The sequence below is a fragment of the Lissotriton helveticus genome, chromosome 12 (assembly GCF_964261635.1).
Source record: "Lissotriton helveticus chromosome 12, aLisHel1.1, whole genome shotgun sequence".
In the NCBI taxonomy this organism is placed as follows: Eukaryota; Metazoa; Chordata; class Amphibia; order Caudata; family Salamandridae; genus Lissotriton; species Lissotriton helveticus.
Genome location: NC_136073.1, coordinates 573,942,609 through 573,951,087, shown reverse-complemented (window position 1 = coordinate 573,951,087; position 8,479 = coordinate 573,942,609).

Here is an 8,479-nt window from a genome sequence, read left to right as displayed (position 1 = left end):
CTGCTAGGGGGGGGGTAGGCCGTAGCCTCTGCATGTGTGTTGGGTGGGGGGTGTGGAGGGGGGGTTTTCTTTTTGTCAGTTTTCTGTTTCTATGGGCCTGATTTTTTCTTTTCCTTTTTTATTCCCTTTCTCTTCTCCTTTTTCTTGGGTCAGTAGGGTTCCTTGAGGTGGGGTGGGTACGGACGGGCACGAAATATTCTGATGGTTATTTATCCTTTCATTGCTGTTTAAGTGCCGTTCTTTGCTTATGTTTCCCTGTTCGTTAGATATCCTTTGTGGACATTGCTCACTCTTGCTCTTGGTGATTGTATGGTTACTGATCCTTCTTTGTCCCTACCCTTTTCTGTATGTTGCTTATATAATTTCAAAAATTGAACCTTAATTTTCCTGTTTCTCGGCAGTCTGAGGCTTCTAGTGTAATTCTGAATACTTGCTAATTATTCTTATCGTGCTGCCGAGTTGCCGTATCGTTTGTGTAAGTGCTTGGACATACGTTGAGGCCGGCCAGGTGGTTGTAGGCCCGTAACTGTTTACTGATACTGCACAATAAAGGTTTTCAAAAAAAAATAAAAAAAAATAAAAAATAAACACCTGTCTACAACGATGTAGCCACAGACTATGCTAATGAAACAAAGAAAAATCTAAAAGCAAATAAAAATCCGGAAGCAATTCCAACAATTGACAGAACTGCATCTGGCTACTTCATCAATTTCGATGAGTTTTCTGAGGATCCAAGTGAGCCTGAAGAACAGCCAACAACTAAAGCTTTTAAAAACAAAGTAACAGAACTCTTTCATCAACTCAAAGAAACCTATCTGATTTCTCCATGGATTGAATTTTGGATTGTGTTAGACGTACTTTTCCTCCTGCTTTGGCTCATCATGAATCTTTGTTTGGGAAAATTCATTGAGGGAAAATACAGTACAATGGACACAGCAAGTCAGAACATCAACTTGGTCCTAAAGCCACACAAGTCATCTCACATCGAGAAAAGAGAACTATCATCCGTGAATGTCACAGTCAATCCAATACCCGGTGGGGTAGCTTGGGACAAAACAGATTATGAAATTTATGGCCCGGTCGAGCTCTTGAAGTATCCACACCAGTTTAAGATTTCATTGAGTGACTTTGTAAAACCGAACACATTCTCTGATGATTGGGACTTTGAAAGTATTAATGATATGATGTCATATTTAGTTATGTCAGCAAAATTTACAGCAGAAAAAGTTTGACGTCCCTGACTCTTAAAGTAGCAGATTGGAAATAGCTAACTTAATATTTGTGGACGTGGTCTAGCTTCAGGGGGATAATTCTCTATATCATCATACAGAGAACTAAAATGCACACTAGGCAAAGCGAACCGCTAAAACACAACTTAATGAAATTAAAAACACAACTGAATATAACAGTCCAACAATTTTTGTCATTAAAAATGATCATAGAATTTATTGTTTACCTCCCAATTGGGTTACAATCTAAAACGTTATCACACATACAATTAAAAACACCACCTAACGTGGTCATACAATGAAAATGTCACAAACAAGTCAAAGTTACTTTGACTTGTTTGTGACATTTTAATATGACAAAAATTGTTGGACTGTTATATTCAGTTGTGTTTTTAATTTTATTAAGTTGTGTTTTAGCGGTTCGCTTTGCCTAGTGTGCATTTTAGTTCTCTGTAAGATGATATAGAGAATTATCCCCCTGAAGCTAGACCACGTCCACAAATATTAAGTTAGCTATTTCCAATCTGCTACTTTAAGAGTCAGGGACGTCAAACTTTTTCTGCTGTCACGACCCCCCTCCCTGCCATAAATTACAGGGGTACCTCCAATTTGTTTTAAACAGCAAAATTTACAGAACATGATTACTTGCAGGGTTCATCTAATTATGAAGAAATGTACTGCTACAACCACTTTGCACATCACTATTTGCATAAATCTGCTCAACCTAGAAATGTTTTAAACTATAATCAATGGGAACATTGTGCAACTCCACCAAAAGGCAGTTCAAAAACACTTTACGAGAAATTTCCATACTTCTCAGGGTTTAACACAAGTGAAGCAGAAGCCTTTTATTTCAAAATGTTAAATAAGACAGGGATGAAAACAATGCTGACAAACACTAAATTAATCTATTCAGAAACATTTTATGAAAAAATGACTACATTTGGTTTTGATTTTTGGAAAAACAATATTGAAACAAAAACCATCTGGGGTACCAAAGATTGGCAGGTCCAAGGTATAGAATCATTATTTAGAGCCTGCATGATCCCAGAACAAATTATATTCTTGAATGATACCATTCAACAGACAACCTGTCTTGGCCTAGCCAAAATTAAAGACTTGAACAAACCGTCTATTCTAAAGCCAACACCTGACAGTAATAGCACTACAGATGTTGAGATAGACGTATCCCACAACTGCTGTCCCACCAATTCTGCCACACTTTCAGCGTGTGTGGGTACATGTCCTATGGAGGCGAGCTGAAGTTCTAGCGCTTAAACAGACATTACCTGGTCCCCGCAAAAATCCTGCAGGGTATTACAAAGAGTTGTCACAGACTGCTGGGTCATGTATCATGAATTTAGCCGATATCGACATGTTTTTTGGGAATGTTGTTCCACAGCCTTTACGGGGTAAAATTCGTCATACAGATCATGATCAGGAATTAGGTGACTCATGGGCTAATATTGCTGCTGCAGATGCCCGACAAGTTGGTGGTGCTAAACCTGAGCCTTTAGTAGCTGCACTGCCTGGTAACATAATAGATTGCATGAAAACGATAATGCCTGCAATGCGTGTAAATTGGGATAAGTTGTCTGCATGTAAGCAGAAGAAAGAGGAAACAGTGTCAGATTTCTTCAGCAGGTTTGAAGAGACATTTGTCGACCATAGTGGTCAAGATATGAGCACAGAAGATGGTCAGCGACTGTTCGTCGATAAATTTGTGCACAATCTGCTTCCAGAGTTGTGTAAAAAGTTAAAAGATTCAGAGAGTTCTTGGGCAGTTTCCTCCTCAGCACAGATATTGGCTACTGCACAATACTACGAAAATAGAGACAAAGACGAGAAAGATAAAGCAGAAAAGAAAACTAAGGAGCTGAAAACGAAGGTTTTGTTACAGCAAGCATATCCGCCACGTGGTGGTGGTGGCCAGAACAGTGGTGGTCAAAATAATAGTGGTCAGAGTAACTATCAAAATAATTATCAGCAGCCTCAACAGTATCAGAGGAACTCGCAAAGAGTCGAGTATACTCAGCCACGTGTCCCTGTAGGCCCCAACCAGTGTTCATATTGCAAGGAAGAGGGTCATTTCAAGTATAATTGCCCTATTCTGTTACAGCGCGCGAATGGTGTTTCAAACACAAGAGGTAGAGGTGTTCAGCAAACGTCTAGAGGTAGAGGACGTGGAAATTTGCCCCAGAACACACAGTCTCTTCCACCTCAAAATTCGATGAATAGGTTTGATCAGCAGAATAACGCATCTGGTAGGACAGCTCAGTACTATGCTGATGATTACTATGCAGAAGATGAGCATTGGGAAGGTAATGATTGCTAGGACAGCCATAGACAAAGAGAGGGAGTTGTTTCAGTTCCAGTAGATCAGAGTGGACCTTACGTTAAGGTGATTACATCAGGTGTGTCAGAGCCTTTTCTGTTGGATACTGGTGCTACAAAGAGTTCTATTATGCACTCCAAACTCCCTGGCGCACCTTTGTCTGGCGAAATGAATGTATCTGTAGGTTTTTCTGGCGCCCCAGTTAGAAATCCGATTTCTGACCCTTTGTCCCTTTCTGTTGGACCTTGTGAATTCGAAGCACCCCTTATTCTGACAACAGGTTGTGGTGAAAACTTGCTAGGATTAGATTTGCTTAAAAGATTGTATGCGACTTTGTACTGTTCTCCTTCTGGAGTACAACTTACACTGGGTAAGAAAGTGGTTTCTCCAATGTATTTGTCAAGGGATAAACTTCCAGCAGAATTGTCGCTTCTTCGAGATATTCTTTGGGCTACTGGTCCTAATGATGTAGGTCTTTTAGAAATACCACCATATGTGGTAACATTGAAAGCCAATGTTAGAATGCCACGTATTCCCCAATACAAAATCTCTAGTGAAGGTGAAAAAGCTTTGCTAGCGATCGTTTACGATCTAATTGGAAAAGATGTCATTGAAGAGACAAGAGGCAATGTTTGCAATAGCCCTGTTCTGCCTGTTTTAAAGAGAACTGACCCTTCCCAGCCAGCTGTTTACAGATTCGTGATTGATCTTAGAGAGATCAATAAAATAGTTGTGCCACAATTTCCAGTTGTCCCCGACATTACTACATTATTGACTATGATTCCAGCTTCTGCCACTTGGTTTTCGGTGATTGACTTGAAGTATGCTTTCTTCAGCATCCCGATTGCTGAGGAGAGCAGGGATATTTTTTCCTTCAGTTTAGGAGGACGAAGCTTCCGCTTTAAACGCGCTCCTCAGGGCTACTGTGAAAGTCCATCAATATATAGTCAAGCTCTAAAAACACAGCTTGACACGATTGTTTTACCTGAAGGTGCTACCCTTATTCAGTATGTGGATGACTTGCTCATTGCTGCAGATACTGAGGAAATCTGTAAAGAAGCCACACTGTCATTGTTGCGTAATTTGTGTGATTTGCACCACAAAGTGTCTCTCTCAAAACTGCAATATTGTCGACAAGAAGTGACCTACTTAGGTCACCTCTTATCGAAGGAGGGAAGGAAACTGACCCCAGAAAGAATTCAGGCAATAGCGAAATTGAGTGTGCCAGGAACACAGAGAGAAGTGCGTGCTGTCTTGGGCATTACATCGTACTGTAGACAATGGATACCAAATTTTTCGTTATTAGCCAAACCTTTGGTGGCATTAACGTGTAAAGATACACCCAATCCCATTCCTTGGTCTGAAGAGTGTCAGAAAAGTTTTTTTGAATTGTGCACAGTATTATGTTCGGCTCCTGTGTTAGGTAGCCCCAACTACAGTAAGCCTTTTACATTGTATGTCCATGAGAAGGAAGGTTGTGCATTGTCAGTTTTGACTCAGTTGTTTGGGGACAAACAGCGTCCATGCGCGTATTTTTCGTCGACTTTGGATCCAGTAGCTAGAGCATTGCCAAGTTGTTTAAGAGCCACAGCGGCAGCAGCTGTTTCTATTCGACAGTCTGCTGGTCTGGTAATGAACAATACACTAGTCGTGATAGTCCCACATGCAGTAGAAACGTTGTTAAATAGAACCAAGACACAGCACTTAACTAGTGCTCGATTGTCAGGTTACGAATTAACATTGTTAGCAAGTCATGTGCACATAAAAATATGCAGCACATTAAACCCAGCTACGTTGTTACCAATTGTAGAGGAAATAGATGCTTCAGAACAGCATGATTGTTTTCTTAGAACAGAAGAAGAAACGAAAGGGAGAATAGATCTTAGGGACACTCCTCTCGCTGAATGTGATGGTACATTGTGGGTGGATGGTTCATGCTTCAAGCTCCCGAATGGTGACGCGACTGCAGCATATGCTGTCACGACTTTGCATACAATTGTTGAAGCTGCACGTATTCCACATAATTCAGCTCAAGCAGCAGAATTGATCGCACTTACGAGAGCATGTGTGTTGTCTAAAGGAATGAAAGTGACTATCTATACCGATAGCCAGTATGCATTTGGTGTGGCTCACAGTTTTGGGCGATTGTGGAGAGAACGTGGGTTCCTGACTTCGCATGGAGCTAAGATTCAGCATGGTCAGTTGGTGAATGAGTTTCTTGAATCACTGACCATGCCTCTGCAAGTGGCGATTGTGAAATGTAGTGCTCACAAGAAGGTGACTGATGATGTTGGTCGTGGAAATGCATTTGCTGATGAAATAGCGAAAGAAACTGCAAGGAATGTGATTAGCCGAATGTATGTTGCAGGCCCTGCAAGATTGGTTGGTGATGTTGGAATGTGTGAAGACACGATAGAGAGTGTAAAGTCCATTCAAGCTGAGGTCACAGAGAGAGAGTTGAGCACGTGGAGAGAAAGTACGGGTAGAATGGATGCAAATGGTTGTTGGGTTGAATTGTCAGAGCATCAGAGATGGTTGTTACCCGATGCATATGTGCTTGCAGTGGTTACAATGGCTCATGGAATGGCTCATATCAGCGTGAAAGGGATTTGCAAGTTGTTGGCTCCAGTATGGCAGAATTCAGGGATTCCCAAGTGTGCAGAGAATGTCGTCAAGAATTGCATGGTGTGTCTGAAACACAATCCTGGTAGGGGAACCCCAACTCCAGCTGGTCATTTTGCACCTCCTACGTACCCGTTCGAGGTTTTGCAGCTAGATTTCATCCACATGGAGAGGTGCAACAATTTAAAATACATACTCGTTGTTGTCTGTGCCTTCTCAAGATGGATAGAAGCATACCCCCTAAAAGACAATACTGCCTTATCCACAGCCAAAGCCCTTGTGAAAGAGTACTTCCCCAGGTTTGGAATGCCTAGAATGGTCTGGAGTGACAATGGGAGTGAATTCGTGGGTCGTGTGATGAAGAGAGTTCCGCGCTGCAAATCACCCCCAATCAGCTGGATTAGTAAAATGTTACAATGGCACGCTTAAGTTGAAACTGGCCAAAATTCAAGCGAGCACAGGTCTTAAATGGCCTGACGCTCTACCCTTAGCACTCCTGTCCACCAGAATGACTGTGCATTCACGAGTGAAACTTAGTCCCTATGAAATCGTTTTCGGCCGCCCGGCCAACATATGGGGAGTGCCTAGGCCCACTAAATTCAGCGAACTGGAACACCCTGTTTTGCTTGACTATCTGTATGAATTGACGGCTAAATTGCGTGTTTTGCATCAACAGGTTCACGACACCCTGCCTCCGGTCTCCGAGACTCCGGGTCACGCCATCGACCCTGGTTCCTGGGTCCTTGTTAAGAACTTCCAGAGAACGAAGAACGACCAGCCCAGGTGGACCGGACCGCACCTCGTCCTTCTTTCCACAAGAACAGCAGTCCGAGTGGAGGGGAAGGCCAACTGGATCCACGGGGTCCACTGTAAAAGGATTCCTTTACCTCTGCCTTATGACCAGTGGGTCCAGAAGGGTGTCGCTGACTCAGAAACCGAAACCTTGCCGCGTTTACTACCTTTCAGTGATGCACGTGTAAAAGGAACTAACTCTGAACGTGAAAGTGAGGACATTTTGCAAGAAGCTGTGCCACCATCAAAGCGATTGAACACTTTTGTTCCAGGATCAGACAGTACCGGGAAAGAAACGCTATAATTTGAGGCCGAGACCTATGGACTAATAAAAATCTTTTTTTCCCTTCAAGTGCTATTTTTGAAAGTGCAGCTCTCCCATCTGAAAACTTGCTTATTTTTGTTTTTCGAACCGCCATCCGGGTTCCGCTGCTAGGGCCGCGATTGCTTAAAGTCTTTGGGGTGCAGCTGACGACGTTAGCTCGGCAGTTCTGGTTGGTCTAAGGGAGTTGCCCTGGACTGACAGAGGCATTTCTTAGCAGAATCAACCTCCCGTCGCGGGCAGCACTTTAGAGAGGATGGAGTTTTCCAAGATGGAGAGACCTGCCAAAAGAGTGAACTTTAAAACAAGGATCTGTAAAACCATGACAAGGAAAAGCTTTTTGATATTGTGCATTTGTATGTTATTCAGTGTGATGATATTTTTAATAAGTTATGTTTTGTTCTCTTTTCGTGTAACCTTTGCACCCACTGCATCGCCCATACCTCCTCCTACTGTTTCCTCTCACTCTTTTCAACCCCTTCCTGAACACGAATCAGCTAGGAGATTAGAGTTCATTAATAATTCCTTTGTTCAGCTTTTGCACCAACACCAACTAGTAATGAACACAACTAACTGTTGGGTGTGTGGTCTTATGCCTCACACAACGGATAAAGGTATCCCTTATCTGGTCCTGCCATTCAGTCACAATGGTTCTGTGTGGGCATATAGGACAATGTTCATATATGCACACGAAATCTATTCCCTACGTTCTGTAACAGACAATCCTAGAAATAGTGCTCTAGTTAAGGGTATAGTAGACATGATTAAGGAAGGTATTTCTTATGAGACTATCCCGAGAGATGAGACACTAGTATACATAGGATGGAACTTAACCGGATATGGAGCTACTCGGAGTGAGAAACAGCAAGCTAAGAGATCTTCCCCGATTTGGATTGTACCCCATAAGGGACATCTATGTCTGCAAGGTAATGGCACGAATCCCAGAGCTCAGTTAGGGAAGAGTATCTGCACTAAAACGTATGTTTTTGCAGCCCAGACTTCCCCTTCGTTCTTAGCAGCTAAGGGTACCTATTTCATCTGCCATGATAGAGCCTATACATGGTTGCCCCCTGACTTTTCGGGCTCATGTTTTGTTTCATTCCTGTTGCCTCCCACCTACACAGCGGCGGCAGATTACCACAAGACACGGGTAGTTAGAGGTGTCTTGAGCGAAGAAGA